The 25,442-nt window shown below is 38.4% G+C and overlaps 1 protein-coding gene across 10 annotated transcripts in view; it reads left to right on the top strand.

Annotated features, from left to right (window-relative positions):
• Window positions 1-18,423: 18,423 nt before the first annotated feature.
• Window positions 18,424-25,442, top strand: part of HDAC9 (histone deacetylase 9) — a 709,012-nt gene continuing 701,993 nt past the window's right edge. For 3 of the 10 annotated variants that reach the window (XM_031666005.1, XM_031666015.1, XM_031666016.1), the window contains exon 1: window positions 18,429-18,791. The gene's annotated coding sequence lies outside the window, so the exon portion shown is untranslated. Of the gene's footprint in view, window positions 18,792-18,817; window positions 18,965-18,984; window positions 19,600-21,495; window positions 23,027-25,442 lie in introns of those variants that run through there. The other 7 variants (XM_031665980.1, XM_031665978.1, XM_031666006.1 and 4 more) reach the window with 6 other exon arrangements.

The raw sequence follows: 25,442 nt of genomic DNA on the forward strand, positions 1-25,442 counted from the left end.
GATTTAAGATAACATGTTAATATAGACACCTATAAGTAAAGAAACATTCAGTATGCGTTTAGTTTTGACCACAAATTCCTCCTAACCAGGGATCCCTGAAAGGCCCGGGACCCACATCTTAGTTAATTTTTTCAGTCCTCTTGGTCTTAGCCTTTGGTCTTTTTCAATAAATATCTGTCAGATGGTATCCTTATTGGCCTTCTTGGCCTCATTTCCTTGGAATGCCTCTTTCTGTGCTATTATGGATGTTGCAAGGTAGGTCTGGATTGCTTTTGCAAATAATCAAGTTTACTGAATATGTGTATTACCAAGACTTGCTGACTTAGTGCTCAAGTCTTATGAGCTTCCTTTGTTTTGCTCATATTTCTGAATATTGCAGCTTTTGCCTTCTGTATTCAATAAACTGTGCAGTAGAACCTTGTGTTGCTACTTCAGTATAATTTGTTAGGAGCTGGGCCCCAACGTCAGACTGTCTGTGTCTGAATTGGGCTTCATTATTCATTCATTAGCTGTGAGATTTAACTAGTTAACTTTATTCTGACTTAATTTCCTCTTCTTTAATGGTGACAATTATCAGTACCCAAATTGTAGGGTTGTAAAAATTAAATGAGATCATCTATGTGCTAGCATCTAGTCTACTGCCTTGTATATAGGAAATCCTTAATAAATATTACAATATGTTCAATACTACTTGAACTTCCTCCCAATGAGACGATTATACCTCTTTCCACTGAAGTTAGGCATGGCCAAATGATTTGCTTTTGCTAATGAAATATGAGCAGAGCAGATGTATGTAACTCTCATGTGGAAGCCTTTAGAGCCAGTGCACCCATCCACCATAGCTTTGTTTCCTCCATTATGAGAATGCCCTTTCAGGATAGCTATGTTCTATGTGCCTAGGCCCTGGAATAGAGACATTGTAGAAGAGACTGATAGCCGACCTGCCAAGAACCAATTTCACGAGCATAAAATAAACCTTTAAAGTGTGTGTGTGTGGCGGGGGGTGTTTGTAATTTTGCATAACTTTTAAAAAGCAAATACATTCCTCATGCCATCAGAATTCATTGTCAGACTATTACTCGTTCACTGTCTATCTGTAGATCTTTGTTTATGTTTACTTTTTAATGACAGAAATATCTGTAAAGACATGTTTTTACTTTCATAGTAAATTTGCCTACTTGGCCAGTAAAAGACTTCTGAGCAAGGTTGCAGTGAGCCGAGATTGTGCCACTGCACTCCAGCCTGGCGACAGAGTGAGACTCCATCTCAAAACAAAACAAAACAAAACAAAACAAAACAAACCCCAAAAAACCTCTGAGCAATGCCACCATTAAGTCAAGTCCATGGTACCCTCTGCTCTATTCCACCATTGTCTTATTTCTTGATACTCTGTTCAGAGTGACATGGTAATTGTGTGAATTTAGCTCTACAGTCTTAGTATTTTATCTTTCAAAAATTGTCTGCCAACTGAGACCATTTAAAACCTGTTTATTGGAGTTCTTTAGCTTAGAATAAATAAAGCTTATATATTTTAAACAAATCTACATTACAATGAACTATTTTTTAAAAGACAATGACATGATTTTAATTTACTTAATGCTTTCTTTTTTTTATTTTTTATTTTTTATTTTTTTTGAGATGGAGTTTTGCTCTTGTCGCCCAGGCTGGAGTGCAATGGTGCGATCTCGGGTCATTGCAACCTCTGCCTCCCAGGTTCAAGCAGTTCTCTTGCCTCAGCCACCCAAGTAGCTGGGATTACAGGCATGTGCCACCACGCCCAGCTAATTTTTTTGTATTTTCAGTACAGATGAGGTTTAACCATGTTGGCCAGGCTGGTTTCAAACTCCCAACCTCAGGTGATCTGCCCGACTTGGCCTCCCAAAATGCTGGGATTATAGGCGTGAGCCACCATGCCTGGCCTACTTAATGCCTTCTAAATGTTCTTGAATTACATAAAAATAAAAATTGGGAATATATAAATAACTAGTAGAGCTTGTTACATAATAAAATCTAGAAATTAAAATTTTAAAAATAAACTCTAAGAAAAAATTCTGTTTTCCGATTATATTAACAGAACATAAAGATTTTAATGATCAAAACTATAGTAAAACAAACATTTTTAAAATTGCTCTCAAAATTAATCTTTTTTTCTAAACTTGAATTTTCTTGAAACTATTTTGTGGATGTATCCTTTCTTCTCAGACAGCTCCAAGGAGGTACAGATGAGACTGTACTCCTTAATAGGCAGTTACAATTATCCTTAGTAAAGGAAGATTCGTTCCAGTATTCTTAATGTTCAGACATAATAACTCCAAAGTTAACAGCAGAAGGTTTAGAATGGGGGCAGCAGAAAAAGAGGGTTATAATGTAAAACTGTCTTTTCATATTAATCAAAACCATACCAATATATTGAGACATCTTTGCTATGTATATGGAATTTTGGCTCAGTAGATGGAAATAAGCTAGAGCATCGGAGGCACACTTTTCTTTCTTTCTCTCTCTTTAAAACTGTTTTTAAAAAGTACTTACACAGAAAAGGCATAATGGACAGGGGTTACACTGGGAGGAGGATGCTAACACAGAAGCCGTGTGATAAATCAGAGTGGGCTCTTGGTTCTGGAATAACTAATTCTGGACTGTTGTCTTGGGCAAGTCAGTTAGAGTTTGTGGATCTCAGCTTCCTCATTTGTAAAACCTAGATGGGTTAGATATGGTCACTAAAATCAGGCAGATGAATTTCTGAAACTCTATGAAATTCTGTAACAAAGCACATTCTTCAAAAATCCTTGGATAACAAAATTTTCCTATTACAGTCAATACAATATTTTTTAGGAAACCTAACTTTAAGGACTATGGGAGATACTATAAGTTGATTCACTCATCCATTCTAACTCTCTTTCCTTTATCTTTCTTTAGTATGGGGGTTGGAAAAATACATAATAAATTATGTATTTATTATGTATAATAATAATAATAATTAAGACACAGAATTCTCTTTTCCAGTCTTCCTTGCAGACAGCATTGATGATGTGTCATAGTTGTGGCCAGTGAGAACTAGGTAGAACTATGTTGAACTTCTGGGAAAGCCCTTGTTTTCCTGATACATGTACTATCCCTTTTATATTTTCCTCTTGTCTTTTCTTACTGTCTAGAAATTAGTTTGATGGCTGAATCTGTAATTGCCATTTAATGAAGAAAAGGCCACAAAATTTACTAACCTTGGCCTTCTATCCTTGAGCCACAAATCAATATCAAGAGCTTCCTGTCTTTAGACTTCTTACGTTAAAATTAAATAAATAAAACTGAATTTGCTTGAGCCACCATTTAAATATTTCATAACTTAGCAAACCCTAACTATTAAAAGGAATAAAAATGGATCCCTTCAAAAACGCATCCTAAATTTTGTATATATATATATTTTTTCATATGAGATATAAGGTTTTCCAGATGGTTGAACATCCCAACTTCAAAAGGCAACATGAACTTATATTTTACATTATAAGGTAATATTATATTAGAGCTGAAATATAACCTAATGATTAGTTCATATCCACTGAAAATAGCCCATAAGTAGTACTTATTTGCTCACATTCTTCCTCTAATTTAATTGGTATAAAACTTATTTATGTGATTTTCTGATAAGGGCTTTAGTTTACCTACTAATATTACATGTATAAATGTAGGCATATACATATAAATATATATCTAGATTTTAAAATGTTTTCTTGCAATGTAAGCTGATTATAGATTTGAGGTACATGGATCACCTTAACATAAAGTTTTTATAATAATAAATATGAAAAGGAACATTTTAAATTCACCCTGAAAGCATACATGTATATGCAAAGGCTCTTGTTTGTTTCATAATTCAAAAACTTTGTTGAGGACCTGCTAACATGCACATGATAATGGTGCTTCATATTTGTACATGACTAATTGCAGTTCACAGTATTTCATAAATGAACATTGGGTTGTGATTAAACTTTACCATGACCCACACATTTTTGCATAGGAAAGGAATTATTAAAAATAGAGGCAGCGTATTCATTCAGTTCCCATTCAAAATTTAGCAGGGGAAAGAAATCCTTAATGGGTCACATTACAACTTCTATGACTGCACAGACCTCTCCTTTCAATGGGGAATTCCTGAACAGATGATGAGCAGTACAATATCCACTGTTGCAGATCTAGAAGTTGACAAAATTAATTGAGAAAAATAGTTACTTATACCTCAAGAAAAAGTATTACCAGCAACCATAAGAAAACTTATTTTCAAGATGAAATGACTTCTAGAAAAAATGATCTCAGTAAAAACTGGAACTTTTATGAAGAAGACTAATAATTTGCTCAAATAGTTTTTGGATAATAAAATGAAAGCCACATGATGGGAAAATGCTAAGATGGGTACACTGACACTGGCCTTGCAGGTTGGGTAGTGATAGGTTTGGCTGTGTCCCCACCCAAATCTCATCTTGAATTGTAATAACCTCCACATGTCAAGGGTGGGAGCAGGTGGTGATAATTGAATCATGAAGGCAGCTTCCCCCATACTGTTTTCATAGTAGTAAATAAGTCTCATGAGATCTGATTTTTTTTTTTCTGTCACCAAGCTGGAGTGTAGTGGTGATCTTGGCTCACTGCAACCTCCAACTCCTGGGTTCAAGCAATTCTCCTGCCTCAGCCTCCTGAGTAGCTGGGATTACAGGCGTGTGCCACCATGCCCAGCTAATTTTTGTACTTTTAGTAGAGATGGGGTTTCACCATGTTGGCCAGGATAGTCTTGATCTCCTGACCTCATGATCCGCCCACCTTGGCCTTCCAAAGTGCTGGGATTACAGGCGTGAGCCACCGCGCCCAGCCTGATGGTTTTATAAGAGTTTCTCCCTTCAGTTGGTTCTCATTCTCTCTTGCCTGCTGCCATGTAAGATGTCCCTTGCTTTTCTGCCATGATTTTGAGGCCTCCCAAGCCATGTGGAACTGAGGGTCAATTAAACCTCTTTCCTTTATAAATTATCCAGTCTTGGGTATGTCTTTATTGGCAGTGTGAGACAGACTAATACAGGTAGTTTCCAGGTTAAGGGGACTCTGCCTGAGGCTGAATATATCCTCCTGCCTTACAGTTATAGATGCACCCGCTGACTCAGTTTTATTTTATTTCATTTTTTATTATTATACTTTAAGTTCTAGTGTACATGTGCACAACGTGCAGGTTTGTTACATATGTATACATGTGCCATGTTGGTGTGCTGCACTCATTAACTGGTCATTTACATTAGGTATATCTCCTAATGCTATCCCTCCCCACTACCACCTCCCCACAATAGGCCCCGGTGTGTGATGTTCCCCTTCCTGAGTCCAAGTGATCTCATTGTTCAATTTCCATCTATGAGTGAGAACATGTGGTGTTTGGTTTTCTGTTCTTGCGATAGTTTGCTGAGAATGATGGTTTCCAGCTTCATCCATGTCCCTACAAAGGACACGAACTCATCCTTTTTTATGGCTGCACAGTATTCCATGGTGTATATGTGCCACATTTTCTTAATCCAGTCTGTCACTGATGGACATCTGGGTTGACTCCAAGTCTTTGCTATTGTGAATAGTGCTGCAATAAACATACCTGTGCCTGTGTCTTTATAGCAGCATGATTTAAAATCCTTTGGGTATATACCCAGTAATGGGATGGCTGAGTCAAATGGTATTTCTAGTTCTAGATCTTTGAGGAATCGCCACACTGTTTTCCACAATGGTTGAACTAGTTTGCAGTCCCACCAACAGTATAAAAGTGTTCCTATTTCTCCACATCCTCTCCAGCACCTGTTATTTCCTGATTTTTTTAATGATCGCCATTCTAACTGGTGTGAGATGGTATCTCATTGTGGTTTTGATTTGCATTTCTCTGATGGCGAGTGATGATGAGTATTTTTTCATGTGTCTGTTGGCTGTATGAATGTCTTCTTTTGAGAAGTATCTGTTCATATCCTTTGCCCACTTTTTGATGGAGTTGTTTGTTTTTCTCTTTTAAATTTGTTTGAGTTCTTTGTAGGTGATGGATATTAGCTCTTTGTCAGATGAGTAGATTGCAAAAATTTTCTCCCATTCTGTAGGTTGCCTGTTCACTCTCCTGACTCAGTTTTAAATCTCACTACAGAACTCAAACTTCAGGTTCACCTTTCCAAAAACCCTATTTCTGGGAGGGGAGATATACAGATTCTGTGTACTTGCTCCGGTGTGGGAGTGCTGCCCTTTATTCTTAGGACTCTTACAGCTCTTTGTTTTCATGCTTTCATATGTGGTAGTATTGACAGAAAGAGCCAGGTTTGGTGGGGCCTGAAGCTTATACACATCTGGGGTCCTTTTAAGTAAAATAATATTAAATTATGAATACAGTCTTAGAAGGTACCTGTGCAAATGAAGTTTCCTGAAGCCTAAGCTTCATTAGCGTCATGGTAAAATCCACCTCTGATTGTATATTATTCTAATTAAATTTATTATTATTTTAATTAAATTTATTTGTTTATTACTTCTAAGTATTACACCTTTACTTTTTCATGTAAATGAAAAGTAAGTGATGTCATCCTAAAATTAATATTCAGAAAAATGATTACAGTTTCTGCCGCAGTGTTCTGCACACAGTGGGAGTTCAATTAATGTTATTGATAGTATTGTAACAAAAGATGAGGCTTGTTCCTTTATAAAGAACAATGTTTCTTTTTAAATATAATGGGGAAAACATTTTAAAACATACTTGTATCATAACCAAACACAAACAGTCCTAAAAGGCTGCATTCCAAAGGTGATCGCTGATAAGAATTGAATCAAGCACAGTATTTGGTGGTCTCATTTTACTAACTTAGGATTTTGCAATCAGACTAGATAGGCTAAGTAATGCTGTAATAGCAACAAACACCCAAATCTCAGTGGTTTACTTCAGGATCACATTTACATCCTCAGTGATTTGGAAAAGGTTCTGCTCATGTGGGCTTCGTTCTTGGAAAAGGGAGCAATTTCCTTCATATGGAAAACTGCTGATATACTGTCTGAGGACAAAGAGAAATGGAAAAACCAAGGGAAGGGTGTATGGGAAGTATGACCCCTTAGGCAGTGCCACAAATATTTCAAATAATAGTAAAATGTACACAGTTCTTCTCCCTCTAAAGAAAACTAGAAAACATCTACCATCACCATCACCACAAATACCTCATTTATCTTCCCCTCCATGCCTAACTTTTTTTAAAAAAGGAAATTAAGCATGAGGCTTTTTTCCTGCTTAAATGCAGAGAAAAGCATCACCTTTCTTTTTAAATTATTCTATTTTAATTGACAAATACATATTGTGTACACTTATGGTGTATAAAATGATGTTTTGAAATATGGATACATTCTGGAATAGCTAGATTGAGCTCATTAACATATGCATTACCTTACTTATTTTTTTTTAGGTGAGAGCATTTAAAATCTACTCTCATTAAATTTCAAGAATATAATACATTGTTATTAACTACAGTTACTATGTTGTACAATAGATGTCTTGAATTTATTCCTCCTGTCTAACAGAAATTTTATATCCTATGAGCAACATCTCCTTAACCTCTACCCCAGCCTTGTTCCTGGTAACCACCATTCTGCTCTCTGCTTCTACGAGTTCGACTTTTTTCAGTTCCACATATAAGTGAGATTGTGCTGTATTTGTGTTTCTGTGCCTGGCTTATTTCACTTAACATAATGCCCTTCAGTTTCATCCACATTGTTGAAAAGGACAGGATTTCCTTTTAATTAAAGTTGAAGAGTATTCCATTGGCTATATACACCACATTTACCCATTCATCTGTCAATGGTCACCTAGCTTGATCCCATATTTTGGTTACTGTGAATAATGCTGCATTACACATGGGATCGCAGATATCTCTTCAACATATGGATTTCATTTCCTTTGGATATGTGCTCAGTAGTGGGATTACTGGATGATATGATAATTCTATTTTTAGGTTTTTGAGAAATTTCCATACTATTTTCCAAAACGGCTGTACTAATTTCTATCCCACCAACAGTGTACCAAGGCTCCCTCCACATCCTAACACTTCCTATATTTCATCTTTTTGACAATAGCCATTCCAAGAGGTACGCAGTAATATCTCATTGCGGATTTAATTTGTATTTCCCTAAAGATTAGAGATGTTGAGCATTTTTTCATATAACTGTTGGTCATTTGTATGTTTTTCTTTGAGAAATGTCTGTTCAGATCCATTGTCTATTTTAAAAATTGTGTTGTTTTCTTGCTATTAAACTGTTTTGAGTTTCCGATATATGTTGGATATTACCCCCTTATCAGATGTATGGTTTGCAATATTATCTCCCAATCTTTGCATTGTCTTTTCACTTTGTTGATTGTCTTCTTGACCGTGCAGAAGGTTTTTAGTTTGATTTAATCCCATTTTGTTTACTTTTGCTTTAGCTGCCTGTGACTTGGGGGTCCTAGGCAATAAATCATTACCCAGACCAATGTTGTGGAGATTTTCCTCTATTTTTTTTCTAGTAGTTTTGCAGGTTCAAGTTTTATGTTTAAGTCTTTAATCCATTATTAGTTGATTTTTGTATATAGTGTAAGATAAGCATCCAGTTTTGTTCTTTTGCATGTGGACATCCAGCTTTCCCAACACCACTGACTGAAGAGACTATCTTTTCTTCATTGTATGTTCTTGGCACCTTTGATGAAAGTCAATTGACTGTAAATACTTGGTTTTATTTCTAGGCTTTCTAACCTATTACACTGGTTGATGTGTCTATTTTTGTGTAGGTGTATGCTGTTTTGATTATAATAGCTTAATAATAGATTTTGAAATCAGAGAGTGTGATGCCTTCAACTTTGTTCTTTTCGTTCAAGATTGCTTTGGGTATTTGGGGGATTTTGTGGTTCCATATGAATTTTAGTTATTGCTATTTTATGAAAAATAACATTAGAATTTTGACAGAGATTACACTGAATCTGTAGATTACATTAAGTAGTGTGGACACTTTAACAATATTAATTCTTCAAATCCATGAACATACAGTGTCTTTCCATTTATTTGTATCTTCTTCAGTTTCTTTCATCAATGTTTTATAGCTTTCAGTATACATGTCTTTCATTTCCTTGGTTAAATTTATTCCTATGTATTTTGTTTTTTGTAGCCATTGTAAATGATATTGTTTGCTTGATTTTTTTTCTCTTAGATAGTTCACTGTTAGCATACAGAAATGCTACTGACTTTCGTATGTTGACTGTCTCCAGCAACTTTCCTGAATTCGTTTATTAGTTCAAAGAATTTTTTAGTGGCAATCTTAGGGTTTTCAATATATATGATCATGTCATCTGAAAACAGAGAACATTTAACTCCCTTGTTTCCAATTTAGATGCCTTCTATTTCTTTCTCTTCCTTAATTGCTCTTCTAGTACTATGTTGACTAGAATTGGCAAGAGTGGGCATCCTCTTCTTGTTTCTGATCTTAGGAAAAATGCTTTGAATACTTTTCACCATTGAGTATGACGTTTGTTGTGGATTTGTCATGTATGGCCTTTATGGTGTTGGGGTATATTCCTTCTATGCCTAATTTGGTGAGAGTTTTTTTTTTTTTTTTTTTTTTTTAAATCATGAAGAGATGTTGAATATTGTAAAATGCTTTTTCTCATCCATTGAGATGTTTATCTGGTTTTTATCCTTCATTCTGTTAATGTGGTGCTTCATATTTATAGATTCGCATATGTTGAACTATCGTTGCATTCCAGGGATAAATCTCACTTGATCATGATGAACAATGCTTTTAACTTGCTTTTGAATTCGATTTGCTAGTATTTTGTTCAGGACTTTTGAATTTATGCTCATTATGGATATGGCCTATAATTTTCTTCTATTGTAGTGTTCTTTTCTGGTTTTGGTAACAGAGTAATGCTGGCTTCATAAAATGAATTTGGAAGTATTCCTTTTTCTTCAATTTTTTGGAAGCATTTGTAGTTCTTATTTAAATGCATGGTAGAATTTAGCAGTGACACCCTCAAGTCCTGGGCTTTTCTTTAATGGGAGACTTTTTATTATTAAGTAAGTCTTCTTACTTGTTATTCACCTATTCAAATTTTCTGTTTCTTCCGGATTCAGTCTTGGTAGGTTGTATGTGTCTTGAAATTTATTCATTTCTTCTAGGTAATCCAATTTGTTGGTGTATAATTACTCACAGTGGTCTCTTACGATCTTTTGTATTTCTATAGTATCGGTCGTAATGTCTTCTGGTTTTATTTATTTGAGTCTTCTGTCTTTTTTCTTAGTCTAAATGTCAGTTATGATTATCTTTAAAAAAAATCAACTCTTTTGTTCATTGATCTTCCTTGTTTTTCTAATCTCTATTTCACTTATTTATACTGTTACTTTTATTATTTCATTCATTATACTAACTCTGGGCTTAGTTTGTTCTTTTTCCCTCTACCTCCTTGATTTGTTGTTCGAGATCTTTCTTACCTTTTGATGTAGGCATTTATTGCTATAAAATTCCCTTTTAGAAATGCTTTTGCTACAGCCCATAAGTTTGGGCATGTTGTGTATCTATTTTTGTTTGTCTCAAGATATTTTTAAACTTCTCTTTAAATTTTTTATTTGACCCATTGGTTGTTAAGGAGCATGTTGTTGAATTTTCATGTATTTGTGAATTTTCTAAAATTCTTCCTGGTTATTGATTTCTGGTTTAATTCCATTGTGGTTAGAAAAGATACTTGGTATGATTTCAATGTTAAATTTGTTAAGATTTGTTTAGGGGTCTATACTGTATGATCTATTCTTGTCTAGGCCACTAAACAAGTTTCATGTGCACTTAAGAAGAATATGCATTCTCCTGGTGTTAGATGGCATATTCTGTAATGTCTATTAGGCCTATTTGATCTAAAGTGTAGTTTGAATCCAAGATATTCTTCTTGCTTTTCTGCCTGGATAATCTGTCCATTGCTGAAAGTGGTATTTTTATATTACAGCTTATCTCTTCCTTCAAAACTATTAAAATTTGCTTTACATATCTAGGTGCTTTGATGTTGTGTGCATATATATTTATAATTGTTATATACTGTTGATGAATTAACCTCTTTATCATTATATAATGACCTTCTTTGTTTATTTTATCTGATATAAGCATAGCTACCTCTGGTATCGTATTAATAAAGACATCCTGAGGCTTGGTAATTTATAAAGGAAAGAGGTTTAATTGATTCACAGTTCAGCAGGACTGAGGAGCCCTCAGGAAACTTACAATCATGGCAGAAGGGGAAGCAAACATGTCCTTCTTCACATGGTGGCAGCAAGAAGTGCCAAGCAAAAGGGGAAAAAGCCCCTTATAAAACTATCAGACCTCGTGAGAACTCACCCACTATCATGAGAACAACAGCATGGGAGTAACCACCCCCAAGATTCAATTACTTCCCACCAGGCCCCTCCCAGGACACGTGGGGATTATGGTAACTACATTCAAAGTGAGATTTGGGTGGGGACACAGCCAAACCATATCAGCTATCTTTTGGTTTCAAGTTGCATGGAATTTGTTTTTTTCATCCTTTCATTTTAATCTGTGTGTATCCTTAAAGGTGAAAGGGGTCTCTTCTAGCCTGTGTGTAGTTGGGCCTATTTGTTAATACACTTTCTGTCTTTTGATTGGATAATTAATCCATTTACATTCAAGGTAATTATTGATAGGTATGGACTCATTATTGTCATTTTGTTATTTTTTTCTTTGGTTGTTTTGTGGATCCTTTGTTCCTCTCTTACTGTCTTCCTTTGTGATTAGGTGATTTTGTTTAGTGGTACGCTTTGTTCTTTACTTTTTATCTTTAATGTATCTACTGTAGGTTTTTGCTTTGTGGTTACCACAAGGCTTATATAAAATATAACAGGCTACTTTAAGATGATAATTATTTAATTTTTATTGCATAGAAAAACTCAATACTTTTATTTTACCCATTTTATGTTAAAAAAACTTTTCACTCTGAGTAAAGAATGTTGATATTTTATGTTTTGATGTTTGAATCTACATCTTTTTATATTGTGTATATCTTAGCAAATTATTGTAGCTATTATTATTTTTAATAGTGTTGTATTTTAACCTTTATACTAAATATAAATGATCTGCACACCACTATTACAGGATTAGAATATTCTGAATTTGACTCTGTGCTTACTTTTACCAGTGAATTTTATACTTTCATACATATTTTTCTTACTAATTAGAGTCCTTTTCTTCAGCTTGAAGAAATCTCTTTAGCATTTCTTGTAAGGCAGTTCTGGTGGTATAAACTCTGGGAAGCCTTTATTTCTCCTTCATTTCTAAAGAACAACTTTGCTGAATATCAGTAGTCTTAATTGGCAGGATTTCTATTTTTTTTTTCTTCAGCATCATGAATACATAATCCCACTTTCTCCTGGCTTATAAGGTTTCTGCTGAGAAATACACTGCTAGCCTTTTTAAAACTCCTCTATGTGTGATATGCTTATTCTCTTGCTGCTTTCAGGATCCTCCCTTTGTCTTTATTTTTTGACAGTTTGATTTTAATGTGTCTTGGTGTAGTCTCATTTGGATCGAATCTGATTGGAGACTTTTGACCTTCCCATACAGTGATATTTATATGTTTCACTAGATTATATCTTTCACCAAAACCTTGCCTTTACTAGAAATACAAAAATTAGCTGGGCATGGTGGCAGGTACCTGTAATCCCAGCTACTTGGGAGGCTGAGGCATATCTAGGTGCTTTGATGTTGTGTGCATATATATTTATAATTGTTATATACTGTTGATGAATTAACCCCTTTATCATTACATAATGACCTTCTTTGTTTATTTTATCTGATATAAGCATAGCTACCTCTGATATCGTATTAATAAAGACATCCTGAGGCTGGGTAATTTATAAAGGAAAGAGGTTTAATTGATTCACAGTTCAGCAGGACTGGGGAGCACAGGGCCAGGAGGCAGAGGTTGCAGTGAGCTGAGATCGCGCCACTGCACTCCAACCTGGATGACAGAGTGAGATTTCCTCTCAAAAGAAAAAAATAATAGTAATTTTTCTGGCCCTTTATCTCTTTTCTCTCCCTCTTGAAATGGTATAATTCAAACATTTTCTCTTTTGATGCTTTCCCATAAATTATGGAAGCTTTCTTTATTCCTTTAATTTTTTTTTTCTGTTTTCTCCTCTTATTTACATATTCTCCTCTTATATATTTTCCAATAACCTGTCTTCCAGTTCACAGATTCTTTTTCTTCATCAATTTTACTATTGATGCTCTCTATTGTATTTTTTATATCATTCACTACATTTTTCAGCTCTAGGATTTGATTTTTAAAGATAATTTTAATCTCTATTAAATTTCTCATTTCATCATTTATCATTGAATTATTTCTCCATATTTCCTTCAAGTTTACTAAGTTTCCGTAAAACAGTTATTTTGAATTCTTTGTAAATCATTTCATAGATCTCAATTTCTTTAGGATTAGTTAGCACTTTATTTTCCTTGTTTGGTGGTATCATGTTTCCCTGATTTTTCTTGAACCTTATTGGTATGTGTTGGTGTCTGTTAATTTGAATAAACAGGGACTTATTACAATCTTTGCAGACACACTTTATCTGGAAAACCTTTTACCAGTCAGTCTGTCTAGAGATTCTGGGCATGCTATCTGGTGTGGTTCACAGGTAGAGTTACTGCTGGATTTCCCAGAGAGCCTGCCCTGGTGCCCAGGTCTACGGGGTTGTACCTGGGGTCTGCATCCACTGGGGTGGACATGTTGATTGAGTCCATGGGAGTGTGCCTACAGCCTGTGTCCATGGGATCCTGCCCAAATCCTGGGTCTATAGGGGCTGACCTAGTTCTGCTGTGTGCTTTGAGCTTCAATCTACAGGGGATGGGCAGGCACTAAGATGGGGCTGGAAACTGGCCTGCACTGGGGTTGCCCTGGAGGGTGAGTCTGCAGGGGCAGGCCTAGGTCCTGGGTCCACCATGGCCAGTCTGGAGCCTGGGTCGGCAGGGTTGGTTCTGTAGTCTCAGTCCATGAGGTCTGGCCTGACATTGGGGTCTACTGGGGTGAGTTTGGACTCTGGGTCTACTGGATGCTGCATCTCTGGGTTATAGCCTGGAAGCAAGGATCATGGGTGTTGGCTTGGTACTTGAAGCCATGAAAGCTAGCCTGGAGCTTGGGGTCTATCAGGATAGGGCTAGACCCAAGGTCTGTTGAAGCAGGCCCGAACTATGGGTTCACTGGCATATAGGGCCACAGCAGGTGGCCTGGGGGGTGTATTTTTGTGCATGTATAGTTGTTCAGATCGATGTTTCTGCAGGAGTACAAGCATTAGAAAGTCTTATTCACCATTTTGCTGACATCCAGATCCTATAAACTTTCTTAAGGGGAAAAATTCTGTTTAATCCTATTCTTACACTTCACATGTATTAAGAACCTACTATGCTGAGGGCTCTGTGCTGATCTTTGGAAATAAAAAGTGAATGACTAAGAATTCCAAATAAATTATGTAGATACTCTGCCCTAAAAGAAGAGGCCATATCTCTACTCCTTAAGTGTGGGCTGCACATAGTGACTTCCTCTCACAGAATATAGTATGTAAAGGGGAAAAAGAGAGTAAATTTACAGTGGAGAAACCTAACAAACATTACCTCAGCCAGGCGATTAAGATTATCATCAACAGTGACAAATCATGTTGCCTAGTATGTACCCTTGATATAATGTAATGAAAACAGAACTTTATAATCTTCCTTTCCAAAATCCATAACTTTATTTTTACCATGAGAAAAACATTAGACAAATTACTACAGAGGGGTATCCTACAATATATCTGACTGGAATTCCTCAAAACTGTCAAGGTCATAAAAAACAAGGAAAGTCTGAGGAAGTGCCATAGCCAGAAGCCTAAAAAGACGTGATCACTAAATATATTGTGGTCTCCTAGATGGGATCCTTAAACACAAAAAGCACATTAGTAAAAGCTAAAAAAAAAACTCTGATAAACTATGGACCTCAGTTAATAATTTACCAATACCAGTTCAGTAACTGTAGAAAATGTATCATACTAAAGAAAGATGACAATAGCAGGAGAAATTGTGTGTGTGTGTGTGTGTGTGTGTGTATGTATTGTTCTCTATACAGTTGACCATTGAATAACACAGGTTTGAACTACATGGATACACTTATAGGCACATTTTCTTTCACCTTGACCACCCTTGAGACACAAGATGAACCTTTCCTCTTCCTCTTCCTCCTCAGCCTATTCAGCATGAAGATGAAGAGGATGAAGACATTTATGATGATTCACTTCCACTTAATGAATAATAAATATATTTTCCTTATGATTTTCATAATAAAATGTTCTTTTCTCTACTTTATTGTTTGACTACAGTATATAATACATATAGCATACAAAATGTGTGTTAATTGTTAATGTTTTGAGAAGGCTTCTGGTCAGCAGTAGGCTATTAGTAGTTTTTAAAGAGTCAAAAGTTATATGTGGATTTTCAACTTTGCAGGGGGTCTGCTCTCCTAATCACTGTGTTGCTCAAGGCTCACTGTACTATCTTCTGAATTTCTCTGTAAATCTGAAACTGTTGGAAAAATAGTCTATTAAAAAACTACAAAAAAGTGAATGAGTAATCTTTGTCCTCTTAGAGCTCAGCTGACAAGAGACTAAAACCAGGAAAAAATTATAATATAGTGTCATATATGCAACAATATAGGTTTGAACAGAGAACATGCCAACCCAACCAAAACTTTTAAGATAAATTATCTTTTCAAGTAAGTCATAATTTAAAATATTTGAGTCTCTAGTAGCACCCAGCATGTATCTTACTCAATGTCAGCATTCAAATATCTAGCAGAATGATGAGGAGGACTGCTCCCATTTGTGAAATGACCTGCACATGGGATACTTAAATAATTAGACTTAAGTGAAGGTTAACTATGCATGGTATCACCACCATAAAAGGTGAAAGTAAGTTTCAATTCAAATTTTGCCACATACATCTTTATTACACAAAATCTGTTTTAGATGCCCAGTGAAATCCCAGGGACATTTCCTTTTATGTGCTTCAACCATACTTTACATGAAAGGTTTCTTGAGAGACAACAGAGAGAGTTCCTTTAGAGTCAATGGTAGGCAAACAGAATCATTAAAAAAAAAAAAAAATCAGCCTAGGCACTATACTCTGCCCTAAAAGAAGAGGCCATAGCTCTACTCCTTAAGTGTGGGCTGCACATAATGACGTCCTCTCAGAGAATATAGTATGTAAAGGGGAAAAAAAGAGTAAATTTACAGTGGAGAAACCTGATCAACATTACCTCAGCCAGGTGAGCCAGATGAGTAAGGCTTCATCTCTAAAAAAGTTAGTCCCAGATACTGCTTGGGAGGCTAGAGGATCACTTGAGCCCAGGTCAAGGCTGGAGTGAGCCCTGATGGTGCAGCTGCACTCCAGCCTGGGTGACAGAACAAGACCCTGTCTCAAAATACAAAACAAAACAAAAAATCCCCACAAAAACCAAAAACCAAAAAAAAAAAAAACCCCAAAACCTCCAAAAACTTAAAGGCTGGACACTTCACCATTTCTTCATTTTGAAAGGTAAAGGGTGAAAGGTCATGAGATAGTTATATCTGGCATATATACAAATCAGAAATATCTCTACTTGAGTCAATACCATCAATTTCATCCATGAAATGAGAACCCATTACTAAGATTCATCATGCTAATGAACAGAATCCTCAGTGTGGACAGAAAGTTAAGCAGAAGCTGTAGCACCAACAGCCTTTGTAGTACGACCTTTATTATTTTTTATTTTTAAATTTTTATTTAAAGCTAGCCGACCATTCCTGCAGTGTGAATTCTTGATTAGGGCAAAGGGAGGGATAAATCTAGCAGTCATACACTTTTATCCTCCTAAGAAGGCTTAACTATTTTAAAAGTACAGATACCATACCACTCCTTTTCTCGAGTTATCTTGCTATTATGAAATTGGTAGTCTGGCTTTATTCCTGAGGTTTTTGTTTGTTTGTTTGTTTGTTTGAAACGGGGGTTTCACTTTGTTGCCCAGGGTGGTTTCGAACTCCTGGGCTCGAGCAATCCTCCAGCCTCCGCTTCCCAAAGTACTGGGGTTATATTATAGGCTTGAGCTACTGGACCTAGGCCCTAATCCTAAATTTTAATCTGAACTCTGCCACTGTGAGACCTTGGGCAAATCACACTACTCCCATGGATCCCAGTTCTCTCCTCTGAAAATGAGGGCACTGGGTTAGGTCTTTCTTGCTCTTTCCATCCATGTAATTCATCTATGAGTTAGCTGTGTTTTAGCTGACGTAGAGGAAAACCATAAATATAAAAGCAGAGACACCAGCTTTAATTCGTTTGACGGTCAAATTACATACACCATAAATATTAGCCTCTTTGAGTGATCAACTGTTAGCTTTAGCCAAGTATGTTTAGGATTACACTTAAAAAATATTTTAGTGTTGTACGCTTCATAAAGGAATCCACAACTACTAGTGATGCTAGTATAGACTTCAGTTATAGCAGAAAAAAAATCCCCAAGGTAAGAATACTAACCACTGAAGGAGATCACCTCGTTAATTCTTGACCCTTCTAACTCTGCTTGCCTTCTTTCAGGGTTGGTTTCAGAGCGAATGGTCCTCTCTGTTCAGCCTTAAAACACGGCAAACCTAAGTCATGTTTCCAACAGCAGTCACCATATTCCCTCACGTTTCCCATTTGAAAAACCCCAAATGTAGCATATTTTTTTTCTCTTAAAATTCCCTTGAATGATTCTTTAAGCTCCAGGCATCTGTGGGGATGTTCCAGGTACCGCCCCACAATGCTACCTCCTCTTCTTAAAAAGAAGTCGCTCAGCTGGGGCGGGATGGCGCTGCGCGGCGCGCACCTGAGCGGCCGGGGCTCCCTGAGTCACGGAGGGCGCGAGAGGGCGAGGCAGCGGCCGGGCTTCTCCCCAGCACCGTTCTCTGTCACGGCCGCCGCCTGACCAACACCCCGCTCCTCGCGTAGGCATGTCTCGCTTCAGAAACCCCAAGTCGCCTTACGCTCCCTGGTCCTTCCCCTGCGGGGGAAAAAAACGCTGGTGCAGCCCAGAGCTCTCTTCCGCTCCACCCTGCGCTGCCCTTGCCGCCCTCCTGCCTCCCGCGCGTCCTTCCCTGCGCGTCGGCCGCGCGCCCAGGTGTTCCCGCGCCTGTAATCCCCTCCGGCCCGCGCCTCCCGGCCCGCCCTGCGGGTCTCCAGCGCCTGGGCCCGCGCTCTCGCCGCGGGTCCTTCCTCCTTTCCCCACCCAGCCCCGCCCAACCTCCGCCGCGCTGGGGCTCCCGGCCGAGCCTCTCCTCCCACCTCCGTCCCCCACTTCCCTCCCCAAGAAGTGCTATTTTTAGCAAATCCTCCGCGCGCCGCCACCCGCTCAGCTCGCAGCTCGCAGCCGCCCGCTGCCGCCCTCACGAGCTCCCCCCGCGCGGCGGCGGCGGCGGCGCGTCCCGCACATCGCGCAGCGCGCACCAAGCCGGCCGCGCCGCGCCCGCCGCTCTCTCCGCGGTCTCCTCCTCTAGTGCCCGCCGCGGCCGGTAAATCTCGGCTGGAGGAGCAGCGGCGGTCCCCGAGTCAACTTTCATTCCCCTTTTGCTTCTGCCTCACCATTCTCTTCTCCTCCTTGAAAGATGGCTGTTTGGAGAAGGGGGAGAAGTTAGGAGGTCGCCGGCGCGGAGCGAAGGAGGGCGCGACAGCCTCAGCAGGAGCGGGCGGAGGTGAGTGGCACCACGGCCGAGTCCCCGGCTGGTGCTCGAGGAAAGCCCTGGGAATTGGGGGCCACCGGTCCTCAGGATGCGCCGCGGTATTCACTGCTCGGGTTCCGCAGGTTAACAGCATCTCATTCCGGACTCTGATGCCACTTGCCTCTCATCTCGCAGCCCGGAGACCGGTGGGTTTAACGGAACCTTTGTCAGAAGTTGGGTGCTAGGTTATCTTTGTGTACAGACCCTGACATTTGGCAAACCGAGGCGAACGGCCGGTGGCGTGATTCTCTCCCGCCCCCAAACACACCCAGTTTATGTTGGAGCCGAGCTATGAATGAAAAGTTTGTACTGGCAACGTGTTGCTTGAGGGGAGCAACGCTTATTGGGGGGTACCTTTGATGTTTCCTGGGGGACTTCAGTTTTAAGTCAATACATCAGAATCCTGGGTTTTAAGAAAAGTTCAAGAGGCTGGAGGATGGGAGATAAAGCAGTTCCTTGGCTAGTGGAAGGAGAGTGATGAATCGTAAGCTTTTAAGGTTAACTGGCTAATTAGATGCCATACGAGGGTGTCACAGCGGGGACTAAAAGGAGCAGAGGACGGGGACTTTCCCTGAGCGCCTAGCAGGCTGCGTTTGTTTGGCTTTGAAGCCGTCACCCACTTGTCCGCAGTGAGAGGTGCTGGTGTCAGGCCTGTGTGTCTGTGATGTGACAGAGCGGGACCCAGCTCTCTCCAGATCCGAGGCGCGGTTGTCAGGAGAGGTGGCTTGCGACGGAGAGCTGAGGATGTAGTTCCTGTGATGTGGACTTCGAGAATTCTCTAGTGAGTCTCCTATGCTCCAATTTCAGGAAGATCTGTCAATTGTTTTTTTCTTCTAGGGAGGTGTGTGTAATCTCCTAAAAGGAACTTTCAGCTTTAAGTAACTGTAGCATTTTGAAATCATGTAAGAAATGAGATATCTACATATATTCATTATTACATGTATGTGGGGAGTGTATGTGTGTGTAAAATATGGGAAAGGGGTAAGAAAGGCTTAAAAAGTTTAACTTCTACCCGAAAAGAAAGCGAAGAGTTAATTCTTTTCTCCCCAAATGGTATAACAATGCATATACAACTAAATACTCTTGCTGTGCTGAGATTTCTCATAAGGAGTAAGATTTAGCAATTACCAGTATTCAGAGCGCTGTCATGTTTTCAAATCTTGCAGGCACTATTGAAATCTGGAAAAGGGGAGTACATACATAGAGAACCCATATTAAAGGAAAAAAAATTTAAAATCTTCCAAAAGAAAAGCTTTTGACATTTGAAAAGGCCTGGATGTTATTTTCCGATGCTCCAGAAATCTTTCTAATCCTGTAATTAACAACAGCACAGAATAAGTTGCATTTAATAAATTAGAAATCATGTTTAAAGGATATCTTTTGAACTTCTCTTTGGTACTTTTGATATTTGTTATGGAAATTATTGTGATTGAAAATTTGTTGTTTAATTTATTTGCCTTTTACCACAGATAATTAGTCCTCCTTATCCTTTTAAACCACTGTTCCAGTTTGGACTAATTTAATTCCCCAAACATCAAATTACTGATGTTCCTTCTGGAAACCATTTATATTTAAAATGGCTAATAAGAATATTGTATTTCCGAAACAACGTAATTTAGTCAGTTGTAAAACTTGCTTGTAATTTGTTCTCATCCATTTCGTTTGAATGGGGCACATTTGAAGAAGAGCAGTGTTTTCTTAGAATATGCCATTTTCTGTGTGGGAAAAAGCTAGTGTTTTCATATATGTTTTAGCTATTAAACAGAGGCATGTAAGGTGGGAATCCTGTCTGACCTTTCATAAACTGCCAGCCAGAGGGAGAGAGATGCTTTCTTAGCTCTGCTCGTGAATTGATTATCTTTACTACAGAATGGACATGATTAGATGCACATAAGGTTGTGCAGAAGGAAGTTAAGAGTTTTAAATTAAATACCAGTTTATGGGTAGGAGACAGAATTTTTTTTTTTTTTTTAACCTTGATCTTCCTGTTTCTTTCCTTCTACAGTTCAGCCTGTTGGACTGGTCTTTATTGGAGAGTCAGACCAGCACTCTGACTAGAGAGTGTTTAGCACACTAAACTGCCATCTTCTGTAAAAATAATGATAGCTCTTTTGCAATTAAAAGATAATTTTATACATGGTTATAGATTTTTGTGATTGGTGACCAAATTAACTATAACCGTTATTATAGTAGAAAGAGTTTTATGAAGTTATTGCCACTATATATAAATAATTATATATTTAAGATATGGATGAACTCTATTTGAGGTTTAGGAGTTTTGAATGTTAAGGCCAGCTGACCAGATAAAAACCTATTTAATTAACTAATTTGAATGACACCAGAATTCAGATTTTTATTAATATCTACATCTAGGTTTATGTAGCTTTCCTTTCTTTTTATTAGAATTACTTCTTTTTTGAATTTGTTTAAATATTACAACATATTACATTATAATTTGTACACGCTCAGTGGGGAAGGTGCAGGTTATTCTTAAATAGAGATGTGGAGAAATAGCTAACAAGGAGAGTCATTTGAGAAACATATGGACATCATAAAATCCTTCTGTATGTAGCATCTGTACCTTCTCATTAGTGAAATATTATAGTTATGGACATTTTTTGTTATTACATCCAAATGTGGCTTTTTATTTTTGCTTCATTGTTTTTTTTTTTGTTTTAAAATGTAATTTATATTACTGTTTAAGTTGGTGGGGGCTTTTACTGCTTGAAGCCTTTTGCTTTCAATAGTTATCATACTTAATTTTTACTGCATGCATCTGCAGATATATACAATTGTTTCCCAGTTTGTTATTATAATTCTTACACTTTTTGGTGATTCCTCAAAACATTTGAGAGATAGGTAGGATGACATATAGTTCTCATTTTAGGAAGGAGGCAGCAGGTACACTGATATACCCAACATTACACAATAATGAATCAGTGTGAAGCTAAGTGTAACATCTGTATTTCCTGTATTTTAATGATGAAAGCAAGCTGCTCCTGTATCTTATGATAACTTCATAAATTTATATATTTCCAGATTTTTAAAGTGGTCATCTTTATGTGCAGATCAGATTTTAAATCAGTCAATATAATCATAAGGGGATGGATCATACTGTTGGCCTGTTGATGGGAGAGAACCATGACTCTAATAGCTACTGCTGAAATAAACAAACAAGCACACACACCTCTGTAGAATATTTGTTCTTGCAGTCAATCCATAGTCCACATATTTCTCTGCCCCTGCTGGCCTCACCCTATCAACTACCTACTGCCACTCTACTGATCAAAGCAGCCCTTGAAGTTTATCAGCACAGTTGTCAAGCTTGAGGATCATTAGCCTCACTAGCAAGAAAAATCAGAACCTGATTTTTGGGAAGAGAGAGTATTGATGGGGACAGTAATGGAGTGTCCACTCCAGAGGCAGCCAGTAATGGTCAGAGATCATATTCTGGGTGTCGGGATGTCCATTTCTCTCATCAGCTCTGTGTCTTTGGCCGAACTTACAGATATCAAAGTGAACAGAAGGTTTATGGAATTATCTAGTCATTTCTGTCTATGTAGACCTCATATCCGAGTAAATCAGACTTTTTTAAAAAAGAAAATGGACAGAAACTTGTTCTTTTTCTACATCTCACCAAATCTCCTCTCCTTCAAACCCCACTAGAAATTTTTTTAGGATAATTGCCCACATGATTTGTAACAGCCAAAGTGATAGACTTCTGATATTGCATTATTACAATTAACAGTGGAATATATTATCTAGCTTGCAGAAGGAAGCATTGTAATTCTGTAGAAAATGGTAATATGTAATCTCATGCAAGTATTTTTGAATAAGCAGACAGTACCAAGAGCTCTCTATTAAGCTAATATATTTATTTTTACTCTTCCTTTCCCTAAATGTACGGTTTATAGGAGCTCATCCAAATCATTAAGTATCAACTACTGAAAAAAAGTTCAGATGTGGTTTCCTGTTTACTACGATGAATTTTGTTTAGAGCTTCAAAGAGAGGAAAACTACTATCTATTGTTTGCTGCACCAGAGAGAGTATAACGTGTTGCTGGTGAGCATGAGGAGCGCTGAGGTTGCTGGAAATGGTACTTTCTTCACATCTCTGCAGAACCTGTGATAAGAAGGAGATGGGTGTGGACTGGTTTAGTTCTAGTACAACAGTGATGAGTGGAATTTGAAGTGGAACTGAAAGAAGGGTAAGATTTGGATAGTCTGTGTGTCACTCAAGGTATTCAGTAGCAAGTCATGGAAACTAACTTTAGTTAATATAAGCATCAAATAAATTTATTAGAGGATATTGACCTTGTTTTCTCTTGCTGTGTAACACATTTCCACAAATTTAGCTGCTTAACACAACACCCCTTTATCATATCAGTTTCATTGCTCAGAAGTCCACACATAGCTTAACTAGGTCCTCTGGCCAGAGATCTCCTGTGTTGGCTAGGGCTGCAATCTCAACAGAAGATCAATGGGAAAAGATCCACTTTCAAGCTTTTTTCTATCTTTGGCAGAATTTATCTCATCATGGCTTTAGAACTGAGGCTTCCATTTTCTTGCTGGCTGTCAGCCAGAGGCTACCCTTAACTCTTAGAGGCTGCTGTTATTCTTTGCCATGTGGCCCTCTCATAGGCACTGTTACAACATGGCAGCTTACTTTTTTTATTTTTTTTTATTTTTTATTTTTTATTTTTTTTTTGAGACGGAGTCTCGCTCTGTCGCCCAGGCTGGAGTGCAGTGGCCGGATCTCAGCTCACTGCAAGCTCCGCCTCCCGGGTTCACGCCATTCTCCTGCCTCAGCCTCCCGAGTAGCTGGGACTACAGGTGCTGCCACCTCGCCCGGCTATTTTTTGTATTTTTAGTAGAGACGGGGTTTCACCGTGTTAGCCAGGATGGTCTCGATCTCCTGACCTCGTGATCCGCCCATCTCGGCCTCCCAAAGTGCTGGGATTACAGGCTTGAGCCACCGCGCCCGGCCAGCTTACTTTTTTTAAAGCTGGCAAGGAAATCTCTCTTGCTCCAGTCTGATAAGAAAGAGTCTTATATACTATAATATAATAGTGAGAGAGTGACATAAGACTATACAAGGGCATGACTCCTTGGAGGTCAGCTTAGGATGTGTCCACCACATTGACTAGCTCATAGAATCTCTGGTATAGGGTGGGCACAGTGGCTCATGCCGGTAATCCCAGCACTTTGGCAGGCCAAGGTGGATGAATCGTTTGAGTCCAGGAGTTCAAGATCAGCCTGGACAACATGGCGCCACCCTGTCGCTACAAAAAAAAAACACAGAAAAAGTTACCTGGACATGATGGTGTGTGCCTGAAGTCCCAGCTAGTTGGAAGGCTGAGGTGGGAGGATCACGAGTCTGGGAATTTGAGGCTGTAGTGAGCCATGATTGTGCCACCATGCTCCAGCCTGGGCAGTACAGAAAAACCCTATTTTTTTTTTTTTTTAAAAGAACCTCTGGTATAGTCCGCAGACTTGACTTTGAAGCCACTCAAGTAGAAACAAGGCTCCAAATCCCTCTGCAGAATTTGTCCTGTGAGGTAGTGCTGCTGTCGCTGTTGGCATATAGCTTCTACAGTGGAATGTGGGCTCCATATCATAAAAGAGAGGATTCTCCACATATAATAATGGGGTCCCATTGTCCCTTGTGAAAAAGAATGACAGGTGTCCACTGCTGAGGGAAAGAAGAAAAAATGATTGCTTAATGAAATGTTTGAGTTTTTGGCCAGGATAGGCATGATAACCTTCTAGAGATGGGATTGAATTGGAAAGTGGCTGAAGTCATGTGACTCCTTGGAAGAGAAAACTCTTCCGGAATTTAGGAGAATAATGGTAATGAGGGTTCATTTATGAGTGGTGGTAATAAGAAAGGAGTAGAAAACCTTTGAAAGATGAATCACTACACATACATTAGTCTGGGTATTGCCTTAATTAGTCCCTAAATATATGCCATGCATGAAAGACTTTTAAGAGACTGATTCCACTAATCCTTGCAGGGAACCAGCGCTGTGACTTGGAGGCCTGCAGTGTGGTCTACCCTCATTTTATAGAAAGGAGCAGAGCTAAAGGACCATTGTACTATATTTGTGGCCCAGTGACTATGGGGTGCTATGTAGGGGGTTGGGGGACTATTGAGCATACCCTGTGCTCTAAGCACTTTGCCAGACATATTTTAACTATTTTGTATCTCAAACTCTGGCAGTTTAGTTTATATTTCCCTAGTTCTGCCTCCCTTCTCCCCTGGCAGGTGTGTGGAGACTTTGAAAGGCTAAATACTTTGCCAAGGGTTGTTCAGCTAGGGGTGGCATTAGGTTTTGAATCCAGGTCTGATTCCGGAGTCTAAAGTCTTGTAGTACACATCCCATACTCAAAAGCAGTAAGTGAAGTTTCCAGGGAGAAAGCCTGTTACTCACATTGAAGTGGATGTCAGTGCTACAATTGCTGTTGGGTTCCATCATTCACCTTGAGAGAACTGGATACTGCAAGATGAGGGTTAAAGAGAGGAGTGAGAGAGTGCGCTGTACCATGCCTTCTTTTATTTTCTCTGCAGGAAGTACATATTATAGGTCTCTCTCAGATCTAAAAGTAAGAATGGGTAGTAGAGGC

Source organism: Papio anubis, chromosome 4 (genome assembly GCF_008728515.1).
Source record: "Papio anubis isolate 15944 chromosome 4, Panubis1.0, whole genome shotgun sequence".
Lineage (NCBI taxonomy): Eukaryota > Metazoa > Chordata > Mammalia > Primates > Cercopithecidae > Papio > Papio anubis.